We start from the raw sequence: 20,541 nt of genomic DNA, 5'->3' as shown, positions 1-20,541 counted from the left end.
ACGAGATGAGGAATGACATCCCGCCCTCGCCTCCGCGGACTTCTCTGATAAGGCCAGAGAAAAAGAAAGGGAAAATGATTGGAAAATTTTGGAACTTCAGTTATTTGACATTTTTTAAAAGAGGGTCATCATTTTGGGCTGATCTCCCTAATTCTTCACTTCATCACAAGAGATAGTCGCACAAAGCATTGAATATGGCGGAAATCGTTACTCCTTCCTTTTCCCGGTGCAGTCTCCTCGGCCAACGTGGCGGCGACCGAAACTTGCGGATTAAGTCTACAATATCGTCATTATGTCAATCCCATCCTCCTCCGACGGTTCCATTTCCTTCTCCTTTTCCGATTTTTGGATTCATCCTCAAATTTTGAAACCTATAAGTATCTCTGTAGTATACAAATTTTCCAAGTATGTTGATCCGTACAGTTTCCATTTCGCCATCGCCGTGGTCGAACCAACTTCGTCGCCTTTCATTCCTTCGTCGCCTTTCATTTGCCAGTTCGGCAAATAGCCATGTGAGTGTTCTGTTAGTAATTGAGGAATCGTGAGATTATTAGCCGCTAATTTTTCGTTATGAATATGAATGGCGTAGTTAAACTGTAGTTCGAGACTGTTAATTGCTAATTGCTCTTATAATCTATATAGAATGGAACTTTAGTTCTTCCTTTTTGCACTTTTCTTTGTGGTGTTGTTAAACTTACTGGTGTTTTTCCGTTAATTGAATTTTGAACGCAAGTCGATTTCGTTATTCTTCAGGCACTACCTGATTCTTCATGTTATGGTAGTTCTTGTGGGGGAGACAAGGAACATTTGCATACTAGAGATCATAATTCTGGTGTGATATTTGTGGGAAGCCTTCCTGTGTATCTAAATCCAAAGGAACGTGAACAGAAATCTTTATCTCCATTGTCTGTTAATAAATGTGATGATTTTGAATTGGGAAGAGATAAGAAGGGGATTCCTGAAAATGAACCGAATTCTTACCATTATGATGGGTCTCTACCTATTTCTAGACAAAATACTAAAAGAAATCGGATTGATTTGGGGTTGAAAAGAGGTTTGAAGAGTAATGCAAGATCATTTCAAGTGGAGAAGTTTGAATGTTTGGACAATTCCTATCAGCAGGATGAATCATCTATGCCTAATCATTTTGGGAAGAGAATTGAAACCTTTTATTTCTCGAAGCGCCAGTCTGTTGATATTGGTTCCAAAAAATCTCCAGTAACAGACAATTCGCCTCCCTTTGAACCACCATTTAATATTTGTTTCCCTGGAGGAGGTGAAATGAAACCTGGAGGTTATTGGCAAGTTAAAGACGGGAACAATGAGAAAGCCAGTGATCGTTTTGTTAAAGCTAAAAGTTATAGAGCGCTGAGACCTGGAATGGTTTTACTGAAGCTATACTACATTACTCCAAGTGAACAGGTACTTTCTTGCTTCAATTGTTAACAATTATATGAACTAAAAGTAGACTATTCTTCTAGATGGGAATGGGCATTTTGTTGTCTTGAATACCCCATATTGGGTTAATGGACATTAACCTACTTGACTTTCGGTAATTATAAAATTTCCAATGTTATCCGTTGTTAAGAGGTCTCCTGTAGTTTCATCTCTGTGCTGATATTACTCTTTGTTGCCTTGCATTGCTTAATATGACGAATAGTGTTCTTTATATCCTATGTTATTCCATATAGAAGTTAGGGTTTAGTATTTGAGGATTCAGTATTCTTGTTGCAGATCAATATAGTGAAAACTTGTCAAAAGCTTGGTTTTGGCCCAGGGGGATTTTACCAGCCTGGTTATAAAGATGGAGCAAAACTTAGGCTTCATATGATGTGAGGATTGGACTGGGATCCTCAAACAAGAAAATATGTAAACAAACGGGCTTTCGATGGTAATAAACCACCAAATATACCTCCTCCATTTGCATTTCTAGTTAAAAATGCACTTAAAGATGCACATGCCTTTATCAAGAACAAATGCTTTACAAATAACTTAGTAGACATTCTTCCATCAATGTCTCCAGACATTTGCATTGTGAACTTCTACAAAACGAGTGGAAGATTGGGTCTGCATCAGGTTGGTTCTTGCCATTAATATCACAAATTTATTTAAGTGAATCCGATTGCTGTTCTGCTGATTTTTTTTTTTCAAGCATAATGCTTTCCATCTTCACATGATCTTTATCCATTTTTAGATCACGTGACTTTTGGTTATATTAAAAGTTTAGTCCATGAACTTTGAGGTTTGTATCTATTTGGTTCCTGAATTTTCAAAGGTGTATGATAATTCCCTAATTTTTCAAACTTTTGTCTTCTAACAAATATAAAGTTCTTAAAAATGCATTGGCATTGCTCTATTAGATAGAAATTTGAATGTTATGTCTAATATGGTGTCTAGCAGATTCGTGAAATTTTAAAAAATTGAAAGTTCATAGACCAAACAAACATGTCAAAGCGAGCATAGTTCAATTGGCATATGAATGCATTAACGACCGAGAAGTTAGTGTTTCATATCCTCCTCTCCTCTTTGTACTCAAAATAGACCAAATAGACATAAATCACGAAGTTCAGAACTATATAATTTAACTCAAAACTTTTTCTAACGAGTTTGACTTGTGTTGTGCAGGATCGTGATGAAAGCAAAGAGAGTCTCATGAGCGGACTACCAGTCATTTCCTTTTCTGTAGGCAATTCAGCAGAATTCTTGTTTGGAGATAAAAGAGACGTGGATAAAGCAGAGAAGGTTGTACTGGAATCAGGTGATGTTCTAATTTTTGGTGGCGACTCTAGACATATATTTCATGGAGTATCTTCAATCATTCCAAAATCAACACCTAAGTTTTTGCTTGATCATACTGGTCTGCGTCCTGCACGTCTAAATCTTACCTTTAGAAAGTATTAAAACACTGCAATGTCTGGTTTCTTTTCCTTTTTTGGCCTCCTTGTGTATGTTGTACGTGTGAATGGCTGTTGTTATTTCATTAGATGTTCATATATGAAATATTATAAATCTATAATATAATTATTGTTTGTTTCTATTTCATGTATTGGTTTGCAAATTAAGTCTATGGTTTGAAGAAAGTTAGAATTTATTGTTTTGCTTTACAATTGTAACAAAGCCATGTTACATTATTACAATAAAGATCAAATTACAAAGTTCTATGATAAAAAGCTCCTCAATTTTAAACTTAAATCTTTGGTAAGGAACTTAAACTTTAATTTGGTGTCTAGTAGGACTGACAATTTCCCTATTTAGTTTTGAGTTTTATTTTCATTTGGTCTTCAAATCCCAGATTTTTACACTTTTATTCCTGATTACGTGAGACTGGAAAAATTTTGAAGCAAAATTAAAGATATGGATAATTGGGCACTCATGAAAATGAACATTGTTGTAAACTGGCCCAGTCCAGTATGTGTTGTTCTGTAGTTGAATATCCTCGATTGACCAATTTGTAGTGGGCACTGCATTTTATTCTGATTACTGATGTTGATAAACATATCACTTGAAATGGAGTCCCATAGTTTTCATTCTCATTTCTTCATCCATTCTAGGTGAATAAACACTCATTGAAAGAGAATTTTTTAGTTTAACCATTAATCATTCAATGTCGGAGAACATGTGAAATACTATTGAATTAAAACTATGCTAATCGGAAGGAGATTTCATTAATGAATGAATTGTAATAGGCTTGAATCGCAAACATAATTGGATTATTTTACTGTTTAGTGTTATTATTATCATGACTACTTGACCTTAATGGTAACAATAAATGTGGTTGATTTATAATTTTCATAACTACATTGCACAACAACAAAAGTAATAACCGAGATTCACTTTTTACACTACTTTTCATGGATTACTTTCATGGCCTAAGCTCATTTTTATCTTTGAAAAACAATTAAATATTAAGGTTGCTACCTCTGTGATGCAGTGCTTTGAGAACTTACAAGAAAAGGGATTTCATTTATTCATATATTATATACTTTAACTACTTATCTCATGTTTGATGACCATTTATTTTTTTAGTTTCTATTAGTGTGTTTGTCCCCTCATTATTCCTCTACTATAGTTTTCATTTTGCATCCTTAGGAAAATTTAAAAAATAAAGTAAGTTTTTAAAAACTTTATTTTTTTTAATTTATTCCAAAACTTGACTTGGATATTCAAAAGTATATTGAAAACACACTTTTAAAGTATTGATGACAAGAAAAAAAAAAAAAGAAGTATTACCTATAAACTTAATTTTCAAAAATTTAAAATAAAAAGATAAATGGTTATCAAATGATACTTTAGTCATTTATTAAAAACAAATTAGGGATTTGAAAAAAGAAAACCAGGAAGTTTGGATGAGGTGGGTCAACTAAAAAATTAGAAACTTTATAGTTTCAATATCATTCCAAGATCTCTTGGGGATTAAAATGACTTAAAAATTATAGTTTTTTCCTTGAAAAATAAATTATCTTGGTAGTCTTGACTTAAATATAAACTACTATACTTTTTGAAATATTGAAAGAAAATTAAACTACCATACTTTTTACATCCCATTTTATTATTAAGTAAATATTTGTTCTGTCCAACAAAAAAAAAAAAAAAAACATTAATATATTTTATCACATGAAAAAATTGTTTAAATTTGGCATAAGAAAGAGGGTCCAATTATGTGTCAGAACTCAACCACTAAACTCTTAACGTTTTTTTATATAAAAACTAACAATGTTTTTAATGGGGAAAAATGGATGAGATCTCATTTTGGGATGTTTGGCTCACCAATATGAGTTGAGTTGATAATATGTTTGGCCCACCAATTTTAAATGTTGGTGGAGTTGAGTTGGTATATTTTATCAACTCATCCCAACTCTCCCTTCTTCCAATCTTTTCAATGGTTCCACCTATTGGCCACCATCACACTCCGAGAACTAACTCTGGACTCGACAACCACCTCTAATGACAACTCCGACGATCAACTACGGGCTCCAACAACCATCTTCAATGACAACTCCGACAACTAACTCCAGGCTCCGACATCACCTCTGATAACAATTTTGGCGACGAAATCCAGACTCCGACAACCACCTTCGATGATAGTTCTGGGACCAACTCCGAGCTCCAACACCCTTCATGTGACCAACTCCGACAACCACCTCTGGCGACCCAACTCCGACGACCACCTTCACGCTACCAACTCCGACAACCACCTTCGACTATAAAACTCTGATGAAAATCACCTTCGATGATCACCTTTGAGCGAGAAACTCCGACACCAACTGAGGCTTCGACAACTACCTTCGACGACAAACTCCGGCAACCAATTCTAATACCACTTTCATGCGACTAACTTCGGGTTCCGACAGTCATCTCCGACTACAATCTCCAGCAAAAATCATCTTTGATGATCAACTTCGACGACCACTTTTGTCCGACCAACTTTGAGATTCTAAAACCACCTTCATGTGACCAACTTTTGGCTCCAACAACTACCTCTGACTATAAACTCTAGCAAAAATCATCTTCGATAACCAACTTCGACAACCACTTCCGACTACTATAAGACTGATGACTGTTGAAATATGTTGTAATACATTAAGTACAACATTTATAAGTAGTGAATTCACATATCAAATGAGTGTTAAGAATATTTAGACAAAAAGTATGTAGTTGAAAAGTATGTAACATATAACAACAAAAAACATAAAATGAATTTTTTTTTTCTTGGAATATTTTCCAACAAGAATCAGTGAAAAATGAAGATTTGTTCTCTAGTAATCTTCCAAATTTAGAGGAAATGAAAGTGAAACGGTTGAAAAAAATGTGATGACACTCCATTGGTTGTTAGAGTGAGATTTAATTAAAAAAATTCATAACATAGTAAAAATATAGAGCAACAATAGGAAGAAGAAGAAAAAAAAAGATGATAATTAAATTTATGGAGAAAAATTAGCTAGAATCAAAAGTTTTGATTTCACTTTAGTTTCTCATTTTATTTAACCATATTTTTACCAGAAATGTATTGGGTTAATTGTTATTCATTGTCCAAAAAAGAAAGAAAGAAAGAAGAAAAGTTTTAAAAATTAAAAGAAAAAAATTACAATCCATATTTTATTCAAACAAAGATTGGTAGAATTATTGAATAAAAAAGTTTCAAAACAAAAAATAGTAATCATAAAAGCATATTATTTAGAATTCAAAAAATTGCATCAGATACTCAGGCATATGAACTCAACTCTATAATCTAAACATAGACATATGAACTCAGATTTATGAACTCTACACACATACATGAAGTTCAGACATTCTATCTCAATTCAGGCCCAAATAATCTCTTTATATTTTATATATGTATAAAATATATAATCAGCATGAAAATAATATCTCCATTACTGGCCATACAATATAATTTATATCTTTTATTAAAAATAAAGTTGATATTTGGGTTTAGTTTTATTTAGGTTTATGAATTTTCAAACTCAACATAATTTGAACTAATAGAAATAAATTTTATGTTAGCTAAAAAGTAATACAACAAATATTCTGTCACTTTTACGTAACAGAAAATTGACAAAAGAACACGAAAAATGCAGAATTTGAAAGTATAGCAACTCAAATATAATCGAACACAATCAGTATTTTTCTACGTCTCTTAGATATCTTACCTATTATATTCTTATTTTAATGTTCTTTATTAAATATATATATGAAATTGCAGCTATGATTATTAGTTTTTTTAATCAAAAGGAAAAAAAATCAAACCAACCCAACCAACCAAAGAAATGAAGGCACTATAATATTAGCACAACCAATAAATTTAGTACATGCTTTTTGCCTCGTAAATCGATGAAAATCAATAATTTTAGCACAACCAAGTTTAATCGATTTTAAAACTATTAAGTTAAACTAAAAATTTGATCTCTATAATTTAAATAAAAAGAAAAATAGAGTTTAATCACTATTTTATTAGATAATTTTCACTTATTAAGAAATTTCGTTCTTATTGAAGAATTTTCTTAGAGACAATTTTAAATCATTAGATCTTACACTTTGTCCTGGATCAATTTATGATTATTAGATTTTTCATATTGATCAAGGACAATTAGAGCCGCATTGAATCCTTCACATCTATCAAAAATAATTTGTAGCTATTAAATTTGCTTGAGGGCCAAGTTTCTTTGGGCTAGAGGACCCATGGTTGTCAAAAACCATCCCAAAGTGAGCATCGTCTCCGACAAAAGATAGAAAAAGCTTCTTCTTTTAAGAGAATTTGATATTACTCTATAAGGAAAAAAAATTATAACCCCAATTTAATTTACAGTGGAATTCTTCTATTCTTCTTGTAGTTTTTACCCTAATTCATTTAGGAGTTTTCCATGTAAAATCAATTTCAATTTTACTCTATTCGGTCATATGAACGTTTTATCAAACCATATAGACTATTTATGAGATTTTATTAAAATATAGGTACTGAATTCTATTTATAAATTATATGACTAAATTCTAACCTCCTCCAAATATTAGGGACCAAAATTTCAATTTAACCAAACTAATAATGATTACGGATATTATATACGAAAATTTATATTCTAGCACTATCAATGTCTAATCTCACACGGTTTACTTGGTAATTTCTAATTTGAAAAAAAGAAAAGAGTGAACATAGAAAAATTTGTAAAATGAAGAAGCGGTCGGATTTGAATTTCCGTCATATAGAGTTATAATGATGTACTTATGAAAAGAATGATAAGGTTTTTTTTTACTATTAGGATTAAGATGTAGAATTTTTCTAATAAAATTAGGATTAGATCTGATTGGTCAATTCACTTTCATCTCGGACCTATTTTTTTGGTCTAGAATTTTACTCATAAAAATAGTAGTGAATATACAAGTGGAATAATTCTCCAACCGTTACACCAACGGAAAATAACGAAAATGATCGAACAGATATATGGATAACCACCTACTTCCATTTTAAAAACTAATCATAAACATTTGTTCTTAGTCAAAATATTTTTCTAAAAAAATAGAAGCAAAATTATCAATTTATGTCCCTAAATTTTGGAGGTTATATCAATTTAAGCTCTAAATTAATAATTGCATGACTTTAAACACTAAATTCTTATAAATATATCAATTCACGCTCTCTAACATTATCTGAGACTTATGATTTTATCAATTAACCCTATAAACTTTTATAAATGAATAAATTTAGAATCTCAATCGAGATTTTTTTTTAAATGTCCATGCATTCAATTCTAATAGATAATTTTATGAATTAATTCAACATTTAAAGAAGTCCTATACACGTGTAAGAATGGAATGGATTTATGATTTTTAAATGTAATCTTAATAAAAAGTCTTAAACTAATTCACTTATAATAATTTAGAAATTTAATTTGGAACTATTATATGTTTTGCATGGTATTTTTCTAAGTAAATCTAATAGGGATATTAATTTATATGCTTACCAAAATTTAAATTTTAAATTGATATAATTCTTAATTAATTTAAAGTATAAATTGATAGAACTCTTTTAAAGGTGCGAAGTGAATTTTTCTCCAAAGCAAAAATTACAAAATAATTCATAAAAAAAAAAGTCAATATACTAGTGAAACCATATTCTTCAACAGCTACACAAACCAAAAACAAACAAATAAATAAACACACATATATATAGTCGCTTATTAATGTAAGATTAAGTAGCGTCTTTTTTTTTAGGTCCAACGTAAGGTTGACAAAGAAGAATAAACAGTTAAAAAATAGTGAATCTTTATATATAGATAGATAGATATTTAGTCACATACTTTATTGAAAAGATAAAACATGAGTATTTGTTTCAAGTTGAACATAAACAAGCAAAGAAATTTTAACAAAACGGTGAAAGTAAAATAGTTAAATATATATGTACACAATTATTCTCCCAAACCATATTTGTTCTTTTTTTTTTTTCTTTTTTTTTTCTTTATTTATTTTACTTTGGACGTTTTTAGCCATGGTTGTTACATTAAACAAAGTCTTCTAGGGAAAGAAGATTATGTAAATACTTAAACTTAAAATTTCACTTATCAACTTTGTTGTGGTAATATCTACAATTTTCTTTCTTTCCTTTTTTTTTTTTAAAAAAAAATTCATCGTGATAATCTTGCAACAAAGTTTTCTTCGACTTTTGACCCATAGCAAAATTTTTTTTGAGCATTCCTAGAGATGTTTGAGAAAAAGCTCGTTGAGATGACCATTGATGAATTCAAGGTGAGAGCAGTAATTATCCTTGTATGATTATCCATCGTTGTTTAGAAAGAAGATAGTTGTCGTTTAGAATTAGTTTAACATAAGCAAACAAGTTGCTTGAATTGCCCACTTTTATAAAGGTTTTAAGTATATTAATTTTTTAATGGAAATTGGCAAAGTTTGTTTCCTTCTTTGGAATACTTACTTTGTTTCAGTTGCTGACTATGAAGCACAGATTTAAAGATTTTGATTCACTTTGGAGGTTTATTTTATTAAGACCTTCTTTGTGAGATTACAAAATATGATAGTAGAATCTTTCTCCACTTATGTCTATGTTGTTTTACTATTCTCTCTTTAATTCTTTTTTCTTTTCTTTTCATCACAATTTTATCATTTTTCTTTAAATATTATATATCGAAAGTTCGTAATATTTTCTCTTAGTTGTAGATTTGAAATCGATTTGATCTAAAAGGTTTCTGATTTTTCTTCTTAATTTGGTATTCGATTTTTTGAAAAAGATAAATTCTTTTCCTCTTTCTCTATATTAATCATAAAGAATAATCAACATGAGACGATTAATATCAAAGTCGTGTAAAAAAGAACATCAAAACAGTGATCAATCAATGTTATGCAAAATTATTAAATATTCAGTTGTTAATTTAGCTTTAAAGCAAAGATTGAAAATGGATAGTACCATTCTTTTATATTATGAGAATGACGTGGACACTTTATCGAATAAAAAAAACTTAAAATAGATAATATAGTTGGATTTATAAATGTTTTTGAAAAAGAAAGCATTGGATATATAAAATAAAAATGAGTTTTTTTAAATATATAGGTAAAAATGAATTAGTTAAATACAGTAATAGACTAATAATAATCTCTAATTTTCTTTACACGTGTATACATGTCACTAGAATTCAATTTAGACAATCCACCAATATCTTTAAAATAATCCATTTATTTCAATTTGTATATCCGCCCGTCAGAATATTTAAATAATATTAATTCGAAGATATATATGTAGTCAAATTCTGAAAAGAGTTAAAAATCAAATTAAAATTACCTCACATATATCATAAAATATATGATAATAATAACAATGATACTAAATTATAAAAAATATTCTTGAACTTTATCATTCGTTTCGTTTCGTTTCATATTCTTTCAAAACTTGTATATTATCATTGACCTTACATAAAAATTTCTATACTTTTCTTAGTACAAAAATTTGTATATAAAATGATGTAGTTAAATAAGATACCGTTCAGTAATCATTTTATTTCTTGTTTTTTTTTTAAAATTAAGTCTATGAACACTACTTCCATCCTCAAATTCCTCATTTGTTATCTATTTTTCACCAATGGTCTAAAAAATCAAGCTAAATTTTGACAAATAAAAAAATAGCTTTCAAAAGGTTGTTTTTGTTTTTTAAATTGACTAAAAATTCAACCATTATACTAAATAAATATACAAATTATTATAAGAAATATAGATGGAATAAGCTTAATTTACAAAAACAAAAACTAAAAACGAAATGATTATTAAACTGGATCTAAATTTTCGTTCTAGATCACCATCAAACTATTATAGATCTCAATTTCAGTTTGAAATATCAAGAAAGTTTTGAAACCATCCATAAATGGAAGGATGTATATATATATATGGGGTTATTATCTATAAAAAAGAATATAAAATTTAAGTGTGTGTCTTATTATTTAATCTAATAATAAAAATTAGTTTATATAATGAGGATAATATTAGGACTTTTATATATATATATGAACAAAAATTCCACGTGTCAAAAGAATACCATGATTTAGGGGCATATAATATATTATATTATCATCCAACAATTTTTGACATCATCTCAAAGCCGTCGATCCCATCAAGGGCTTGATGTGACCATTTTCTTTTTCCTATTTCTTAATTCCACAAGGTGCTTGAAGGTGATAGGTTTGATTGTGACCGTCCAATCAAACTATAGTGTTTTTGGACCTTCACAGACACTCATGACAGCCAAGTGATGGTGAAAGGCATCTTTCTATCGATAATTTTCTCATTTGATTAACGCCATTATCAATTAGAAACAGGAAAAAAAACTTAGATGCATTCTAGTGATATATTGTTACGTGTTAATTTGATTTTTTTAAGATTTTTTCTTATTTATATGGTAAAAAGGTAGGAAGCATTGCTCTAGAAAAATATTAAGGTATTGTACAATTATCTAATTAAATTTTATCATGCAACAAATAAAATAGGATGGTATGAAATATAGGTCGAACTTAATCATTGCCTGTTCAATTAAGACATTCATGAATAACTTTACACTTAAGGTTATCAAAAGAAAGGGAAACAACTAATAACAACTCCTTAAAATTTTAATATGATTTCAAATACCACAAACAATTAGATAGACAACTAATACCAACAATTTTTTATGAAAAGGAAGGGAAACAACTAATAACAACTCCATAAATTCTAATATGATTTATGAAATACAAAAATTAGACAGATAATACTCAACAAGTTTGTGTTATGAACAAGCAAGAGGCAACATAAACAATAATTTATCAATCCAACAACTAAGACATTGTCAAAAAGAAGAGAAAAGAATAATAACTCCTTATATTCTAAGATGATTTACCAAATACACAAACAACTAAATAAATTTATTAAAGACAAAGAACTAAACAAAAACGACTAATACTCAACAAATTTATGCTTTGAACAAGCAAAAAGCACTATAAACAATTACTTATCAACCAAACAACTAAGGTTATCAAAAGGAAGAGAGAAACAATTAATAACAACTTCGTGCATTCTAACATAGTTTATCAAAGACAGAAACTAGACAAACACAACTAATACTCAATAAGTTTATGTTTTGAACAACTAGAAAGCATCATGAACAATAACTTATCAACTAAACAATTTGTTGGAATAAATGGTAGTGATAATTCGTGTAGAGTTGTATCGTTTCATAAATGAACGTGTCTTTTCGTAACTAACCAACTTAAAGAAGAGACATAAATATTCGAGTGACCACGTATAATCTATAAATATGTCTCTTCTTCAAATTGCAAACAAGAATTTTTCGCCATTACTTTTCTCTCATAAAAATATTCTCCCTTTTTGTAAATTATTTCAAGTTTGGTTTATTTCCACAAAGTATAGTTCGTTGGATTTTGTGGACGAAATGTTGTTTCCATAAGAAAGTTAATCTATTATGTCCTAGGAGATAATTACTCAAAAAACTCAGGCACTAGAGTGAGTAAAATTATCTCTCAAATTCTCTTATATTTACAAGGTTAAGTATTTTCTTATATTTTTTATGAAATTATTCATATAACCCAACTAATGTTATCTAAAAGAAGAGAAAAGACTAATAAGAACTCTTTACATTCTAGCATGATTCATCAAATACAAAAATTATCGATTCTAGCATGTTTACAAGGTTATGCATGCCATTCCCGTGTCTGGGGCAGTTGCACGTGCACCCTCTGTATCACGTGTGCACCTTCCCAGTAGTGTAGCCTCAATCTTTATGCGCATGTCTTGGAGTTTAGCATGGGGCCTTCTGTATTGCACACTTGCCCTCGCATCCTCCTCTTGTGCGCATCACCCACCTGTCCAACTGTTTCTCCCTCAATTGAGGCGTGCACCACTTGACCCTCCACCATCCAACGATCGAGTGGGTCTCCACCCTCATGACATGAATCACACTAACAACTTCAAACTCTTCCAAAATCTCGTAGATTTTTGAGAGCCAAAAACACATTCATTTAATGAAGAAGAACGATGATTGATCAAGTCTGACGCCATAATATAATTTGTCTTCACAATGAGTCGAACAACAGTAATGTTTCTAGCTAATTAGAGGCCTTCAAGAATTTAACAACATTTAAATGAAATGTTGAACTTAGTACTTTAAGTTATGGTATAAGATAAAATTGTATACAAAATTAAAAGATTTGGAAAGAAAAAAAAAATCAATATAGGATATGGGAAACGATTTAGTAATGTGAGGTTAAATGAGAAAAGATAAAGCCTTAAATCTTGTTTACACATAATCGGTTATATTTTCAAAAATAGATGTCATCGGCTATATATATATATATAGTAATTTTACTATTTACTCAAAATTTCCTAATTTTTATTCTTTAAAAAATAATCATTACTCAAGAAAAAAATAATATTAAAATTGATGGATTAAATTGACGTGTTGAAAGTTAGGACCAAAATTAGATCTAAATAAGCGAAATCTTATTTACTATTCAGTACACCATTTTCTCACCCGGTCACTACAAGTTTGGCATATTATTCGAAATGACGGTATAAATTTATTGTTGTATTAAATATTTTTAAAATAATGCAAAATTCTTGCTCTCAATCAAAATTCGACAGCTGTCAAATGCTTGGCCATCGTCTTCCTTTATTTCAATCACAAAGCTAAGCACGAATAGCTAAGCATGTTCAAATAATACACAATCCGGTACCTATTTAGAAAATAAAAAAGTATATGAAGTAAAATAACATTTAAAAATATCTAAAAAAAAATTGAACAAATTCCCAAAATATTGAGATAAAATTTATATTTTAACCAAAATTTAAAATGTTAATGTCAACCTTAATTATTTTAAAAGAATATCAATAAGTTGATATCGATTGACTGCTTCTGGAAAATTTATAAAAACAGAACAAAAAAAAGATAATAATTTTTTTAACAAGTTTAAATATTTGTTATTTATATTATATTAAGTGATATTTGGTTGCAAAAATATGGAGTCACTCTTTAGAATAATGTCAAACTTATAGAAAATTTAAAATATGGACCTGTGAAGAGAAATTTAATACCATAATTTTATACTTATATTATTTCCCTAGAAAGAGCTGGGGACACGACATCATATCCTCTAAATTTCCAGAACTTTCTTGCTTGTTTTTATCTTTGTTGTATTTTCTTTGGTGATCTCTCGATTTTTTAATTTAGCTAAGGTTTTTATATCTGGTCCCAAAAAATAGGTTATCCTTTCCTTTTTGAATGCTATTTAGTATTTTCCCATGATTGTGACCTTATTGATGATAATGATTTTATTTCCCCTCAACAATTTCAAGGAGACATCCATGTAAATTAAAGTTTCTATTCTTATAAAACAACCATGCAAGTGTACACTATGCTTTGGTAGAACAATGATAGTATTTTAGTGGAGGATTGAGATGATGAAATCAGATGATATGAGTTGAGATATATATTCAATTCAATATTTGGGAGAAAATTTTGGTACATCATCGATATTTCTGTCCACTAAAAATATACTCAGCCTTCATCACCATCAATGTCCCTGTTGCCACTCCAGTCACCATTATCTTAGACGGCCAACTCTAACCATATCTAACCACCATCATTGACGACCAACTCTGGCGATCTCCAATGGCAGCCACCTCCACCAACTCCAACGAGTCATTTTAAATTATTCGTTCATACTATTTGATAGTCATTCTTTTATAGTAATTTCATTTAATAAAATCACTTTTAGCATATAATAAACCAAAGAAACTTGTACATAAAAATAGTTTTAAGAAAGAGTTGTCAAACACAAGAGAATTTTTATTTTAAACAATTTTTAAAAAAAGTGTTTAAATTAAACAACATTTTGGGAAATCTTTTTCTCCAAGTTAATCCAAACATAAGCTTGTATCATGACAACAAGATCATAAACTAGAGTTTGAGTGATAAAAGAAGTTGTCAGATATATCTATCATACAAGGATTTGGATGGATGTTTACCTACTTTTTTGTGTAGGTGAGCTTGACCATTTAATGACACATATCGTATATTTTTTTTCTATCATATAAATGGCCCGAAAAATGTGCTTTTGTTACATATTTTTTGTGCCAACTATGGATTACACTTTGTTTTAGGGGCATTATTATACAATTACATTTGAGGATATTTGACTTAAAATATAAATCCAAATTTGTAACAGAAAAAACTGCACCAAATATCTTAGACATGTGAACTCATCTCAGCAACTCAAATACCCAAAATACTGACATATGAACTCGACAAATATATAAATTCCACATACATATGAACTAGAGACATCATATCTCATTCCAACGTCTAAAAGAGTTCGTTAAAATCGTATTCACAAGAGAAAGAGATGTTAAGACAAATGTAGTGATGTTTATGCATGCAGTGTAATAGGATAACTAAAAGGGAAAATAAATTTCAATATTGGTTGAGAACATGCAACACGAAAATGTATGTAAAAGTAATGGAAAATAATAATATAAATGATTAAACACAAGGTTTGATTCTTTACTATCTCCCTACACTGAAATACTGACTATGCGCTAGTGCAAACTCCTGATTTAGAGTACTCTCTTGGTGATGCTCTTCTCGATACATTGCCGTGCATAACATGCACCGATGTATTTATATAATAAACTCAAGACTCCCTGTGCTTGCAAGTGGCTACACCTCCTCATATTCATTCATTGGAAAGAAATCTAATACTTTTAGTCATTGAAAATCAATTTTTATGGTATGAAAATTGTGTTTAAAAGGACAAAATTAAATAATAAATTGATTTTGAAGGATTCAAATTGTATTTCTAAGTGATTTTGAAGCAAATAATTTTGACTTTTTCATAATCGAGATTTTCAAAAAAAAAAAAAAAAAAAAGAGAAACTATTTATACAAAATAACAAAATTTAATCATCTTCCCCCTTCATCTTCTCCTCCTATTCTTTCTCTTCGTCTTCAGTCCGATCTTGGTCTCTCTCCCCAACCTACGCACTCTAACGCAACCACCACACTCATGCCCAACTGTCGATCCACTGTCGTTTGGGTCTACATCACAGATTTAGTTGTACGTTACCGCCAGTGAGCCTTTTTTCTCTCTCTACTTAATATACAATCTCTCTTCCTCTAACTCTTAGATTTGTGCAACCAATCCTCGTAGTCGCTGTCTTTTCACCGCCAGTGCTAGAGTTTGTGGGATTTTTGGCCGTTAGGGGGTAAGAATTTGGGAGTTTTTGGTTAATTTTATTTGGTTCGTGAACATCCATTAACTTTTGAAGTTAAAATTGATTTACCCATGAAGTTGGATGCTAGGATTTGAGTTTTGTTCCTCTTAGATGGTGGTGATCTATCACATATCTACCTGATAGAAGTCTATCAGCATCTATCGATGATAGAATCTGATACAAGTCTATCACTGATAGACGCTGATAGAAGTCTATCAGTGTCTATCAGTGATAGAAACTGATAGAAGTCTATCATTAATATTACCAATAATAGAAATTGATACAAAAGTATATCATTAATAGATGTTGATAGAAATATATCAGTATCTATCTTTTTTTTTTTTTTTTTTTTTTTCTATTTCTATAAATAATTTGATGTTTTTTCTCTGAAAAATTTTCCATCTCATGAAAATGTACTCCCAAACATGCAATAAGCTAAGACCAAATTTGTCCATTGATAATGATTTTTAATCATTGTAAAGAGAAAGGACAATTATCTAGATTTAAAAAAAAAGGTTAATAATTTTGAAGTATATCATATAAGTTTAAAAAATATTCCATAATTTAATTTTTTACTCTAATTTCTTTTACAAAAAGAAGAAAAAAGACACTCATCTGATAAGGATTTTGTTTCTATCTTTTAAAAACTAAACAATATAATAAATACTATTAATTATCTTTATGGCTTTTTTTCTTTTTTGAGAAATCAAATTGTTTATTCTGCTTTATTTGTTTATTTTATATTTTTCTTAAAAAAACACACATTTAGATTGTTAACCGGTTATTGTTTTTTTCCTCTTTTTTTTTTCTTTATTATTTTGAGATTTACTGTGATTCTGAAAATGATTTTTAATGTAGGATAAGAAATTAATCAAGATTTTAATAAAGGAGCATACTTTTTAAAACTAGAAAACCAATAATTATATCAAATCAAAACAGTTAATTAGCTATCTTTAATTCTTTAAAAATATCATTAAAAAGGTGGTTAACCAATAAGCAAAGCATAATAATTTTATTTCCTTCTAAAAAAAGCTTAATAAATTTTCAAAATAAACAAAGTTTATAAATTTATTTGGAATTGGGTTTAAATTTTCTTTTTATGACTGTCAATTATTCAACCTATTCTTAATCTATAGTTTTATTTATTTAATTTTTTACCTTATTAATATATAACTTCGAAGTTTAAAATCTTGCTTTAGAAAAGCTTCTTTTGAAAAAGGACAAAATTTAGGGGAAAATTAAAAGGATATTGTCCTTTTAGAAACTATTTAGGAAACTATTGTTGTTTTCAAACTATTTGTAAAAATATTGTTGTTGTTTTTTTTTTAAAATAAGTCGAGGATTGAAAATTCGACCTAGATAGGTCAAATTTTGAACCCTCGACCTTCCTTTCTCGAACTTTGAACCCTCGACCTTGCCTTTCCTAACATGATTATTGAGTCTGTAATTATCATTCCGGAGACCTTCCTCTATCAAAAGATAGTATTTCTAAATTTTCATAAGGTCCCCCTAGAATTCCTTCCAAAGCTTGTTGAATGAATCTCCTTCTTTTTGCCAAACTTCCCAATCAAATTCGAGAGCGAGATTATGAGAGAGAGCGAGAGCGAGAGCGATATTTTGAGCGTGAGCGTGAGCGAGAGTGGGATAGCGAGAGCAAGATAGCGAGATTTTGATAGAGAGCGAGAATACCGTACAAATTTTCCTTTTTTTTCCTTTTTAATTATTACACATTCCTACCATTCTTCTTTCTAATTTTTTTTTTAATTTTCCATTTTATAAAAATAATTTCTAAAAATTTTATTATTTTATTTAAACTCTTAAAAGAATAAATTAAAAAATTATAACTTATAAAAATAAAAAATGTAAATTAAATATCTCATTTATATAAAAATAATTACAAAATCAATGTGTCCCACGAGGAGGACGTCATCGATTTCGAGCTGGTTGTCGTCGTCGACTTCGAACTTGAGGTTGCTCGGGTTCTTCTTGATGTTGCTCTAGTACCTCTGAATGCGCTTTATAATATAAATATTCATTATGCTCTCCACGACCCGACCATGTCCATGCACGTATGAAGACGAAGGACCAGCCTCTGAGTCATAATGTCCTGAACCAAATTCGCAAACCTCACGGAGTCTTACTGTTGTTCGATCTCCATCTCTCGACCAAGGCTATGATCAAATGCCAGTCCAACTGAATAAATCCTGCCTCTCGACGTCTGTAAGAATTTCTCCAGTAGTACGATCTCACCATACAACATATGATCGATGAATGGACTGTCGTACAAAACATTGGGATCAATAGGTCCTGGGTTTATCTTGACTCTCCAATGCATCCCTTATTTCTACTCTTTTTTTCTCGAAATAGTTCACGCATTGAAGAATGTTTATCTGAGCAAGAGCATTTATAGGCAACATTCGAGCTCCTTTGATGACTCCATTTATAGCATCTGATAGATTTGTCGTCATCCACCCATATCTGAATCCTCCATCATGTGCTTGAGTCCATTTGCATGGTAAACTTATGTTGTTAAAAAAAAAATTAGACAGCTCCGATTTATTCATTTGAATATCTTCAATTGCTTTGTGAACTTTTGAATTTGGAAACTGACACCCGACACGATTAAACATAATTTTTCAATGAATTAAATTTATACTTTTTATTGAAGTTACTGACGATAATGTTCGTAAGCATAAATGATGGTGACATTTCGGTCCCGTCCAAACCATTTGCTGGGTTGATTCACTGCTAGCAATTATATACCAGCATTTCATCTGAAATATAAACACATCTCTTCGTGTGTTACAATTTCTCTCAGGTGTTTCAATACTTAGTGATCTCGAACAAGCCATCATACGAGCGGTACTGTTCATATAACAAAGTGGTAAGCATTCGACATTCCATGCTCGCATTTTATGGCCGTTTGCTCACATTTTTACATGGAACTACGAAGATTTTATTGAGGATACTACAATTGTCAACGTTTGATGATGTTATCTCCTCATTTCAACCTGTACCGCATGAAGATTACTGGATCACGCACCCTAATATGCCTGTTTTTACGTCCTGATCGTTGTTGAGAAGACCTTGGTAGATCGAAAAGTTCACGTTATCACAACGAGATGGATTGGACAGACAGCCACTCGACAACGATATGGATTTTGTAAACCAGTTAGGACATAATCGAAGGAAGTGTTCTTCGTTACTAAGAGGGCTCTAGATAGTTAGGGATTGAATAATAAATATTTTTTATTTATATATTCATTTTATTGTATATTCAATTTTTTTATTATAATTTATTGTATTCATTCAATTTTTATAATATCTACTAATATTCAATTTTTTTTTTTTTGTTAAATCAATAAGTTTTACATTATAATAATCATAATATATTCAATTATATAGTATTAATAATCTAATATATTTTCAATTTATGTTAATGATTATTTCAATATTATTAGTATTAATAATCTAATTATTCAATTTGTTATCTAAATGATCATTCAATATAGTATAATAATCATATATTCAATTATAGTCTAATGATTTTCAATATTAATATGATTATTAGCTCTCTTTTCCTCTTTTTTTTATATATATTTCTATGGAAAGTTCAAATATAAAGTGAAAGACTCTCGCTCTCTTCTAAGATCTCGCCTCTCTCAATCTTGCTCTCTCACTCTCGCTCTCTCCTAAGATCTCGCTCTCTCACTTTCGCTCTCTCCTAAGATCTCGCTCTCTCATTCTCGCTCTCTCTCAATATCTCGCTCTCTCTGTCCATTAATGTTTTACTAGCTTTCATTTCTTCTGGAACAATCCACAAACATTTTTTTTTGATTTATGGAATCTACTACCAGAAAACTCAATGCGTAATCTTAGCTTCAATGTGTATTCCTGAATAATCTCATTTTTTCAATTATTTCAACCATTTCATTTTACCAAGTTCAATGTTAGTCAGATTAGTCAATATAAAACTAAATCTCACTCTCTCCAACATTCCGCTTTGAATCTCGCTCTCTCCTAAAATCTCGCTTTAATCTCGTTCTCTCTTAAAATCTCGTTCACATCTCGCTCTCTACCAATATCTCGCTTTGATCTCGCTCTCTCCTATAATCTGCTTCAGCCTACTTATCTCTTTAATTGCTTTAAAGTTTTCAATGTGTGTAACCTTCGACAACCTAATATACAAAATTTTTGTTTGTAGACAAAGCTAATTCGGAATTATCTTTTCATTCCAAGGCATACTTTGTATCAAATGCGCTTCATATTCGCTGGAGTTCGCTCCCAGAA

General features: G+C 30.1%; 1 pseudogene; it reads left to right on the top strand.

Moving 5' to 3' along the window:
* Positions 1-3,142, top strand: LOC120072747 (annotated as a pseudogene).
* The last annotated feature ends 17,399 nt before the right edge of the window (positions 3,143-20,541 follow it).

This window comes from Benincasa hispida, chromosome 3 (assembly GCF_009727055.1).
Source record: "Benincasa hispida cultivar B227 chromosome 3, ASM972705v1, whole genome shotgun sequence".
Classification (NCBI taxonomy): Eukaryota; Viridiplantae; Streptophyta; class Magnoliopsida; order Cucurbitales; family Cucurbitaceae; genus Benincasa; species Benincasa hispida.
This window is presented reverse-complemented; position numbering and strand designations above follow the sequence as displayed.